Source organism: Dendrobium catenatum, unplaced genomic scaffold, assembly GCF_001605985.2.
Source record: "Dendrobium catenatum unplaced genomic scaffold, ASM160598v2 fragScaff_scaffold_173, whole genome shotgun sequence".
Classification (NCBI taxonomy): Eukaryota; Viridiplantae; Streptophyta; class Magnoliopsida; order Asparagales; family Orchidaceae; genus Dendrobium; species Dendrobium catenatum.
Window position 1 is genome coordinate 82,397 of NW_021318635.1, and position 1,164 is coordinate 83,560.

Sequence of the window (1,164 nt, forward strand, 5' to 3'; positions counted from 1 at the left end):
TCTCCTCTCTCTGTCTCTCTCTCTCTCTCTCGCTCTCTCTCTCATTTAAAACATAAGTCGTATAACAATTCTAAATTTATACTTGGTCTAATTATATATTTATCCAAATTTAATCCTTACCCTAACCTTAATTTAATTCAAAATAATTTTCATTTTTCGGATTTAACCTAAAATCCTAAATTTGGAAAAAAAAACCCATTCATCAAAAAAAAATATTTATGGAAAACAAATGTTTTGGATTTATTAATTTTAAAAATTAAAAAAATATTATTTTGTCGAGAAAATCAAATTTATTTCCCTTAGAGACCTTATGAACCCATATTTGTAAAATCACATATAAGATATTCAATTTTTGATTTAAAAGCCCCTAAAATTTTTTTCTCTAAAAATCTTGAGATTGAGAGTGATTCATTTTATATAAATCATACCTTTAGATTCCCCTCGTCGTCCTCTTTGATTTATCACTAATTTTCTTGTCCGGGAAAAATCATCGCCAGAGCCACCCGTCGGAAGCCTTTTGCCGTCCGCCTGTCTTGCCATTTTCGCTTGGTTTGGCCGAAGTATGTGAATGGAAATGAGGGAGGGAGCTTTGTTGCTATAATAGGAAGATGGGTATGCCAAAGATCATTACACCCTCATTAACATTCCCGCCTTTTAAGAAATAAGCAACGGGAAATATGATGTATTTCTAAACTTCTAGAATTTATTTCCCAAATACATTATAATTACCTATAAGAGTCTATATATTAAATCGTTCAGAATTTTGCATAGATTTTACAAAATTACTTTCATCAAAATCGTTAACTTTATTTTTTACTTCAGTTTCGTCGCGACGCATCGAAATGCGTGCGACGACCCTTCGATCGTCGTTCAGGTTTTACAAATCGACAAGCATTGAGCTAAAAACAATATTTCCTCAAGAAGATCATTACTATGAAAATTTGCATTGTTTCATCAACGAATTTTTTGAAATTCCAATACATCTAATTAAACTAATTTAATATTACAACAAATCTCAATACACCACAGATGAGCATACCACTGGGTCAGTAACTAGGTAGAAATGGACTTCGATCGGCATGCCTAGCGAACCCTAACATAGTATTGTCCCATCCCCGAGTAGCCCCCGACCAGGCTGCCTGTCTAGAAACAAATCTCTCTTTT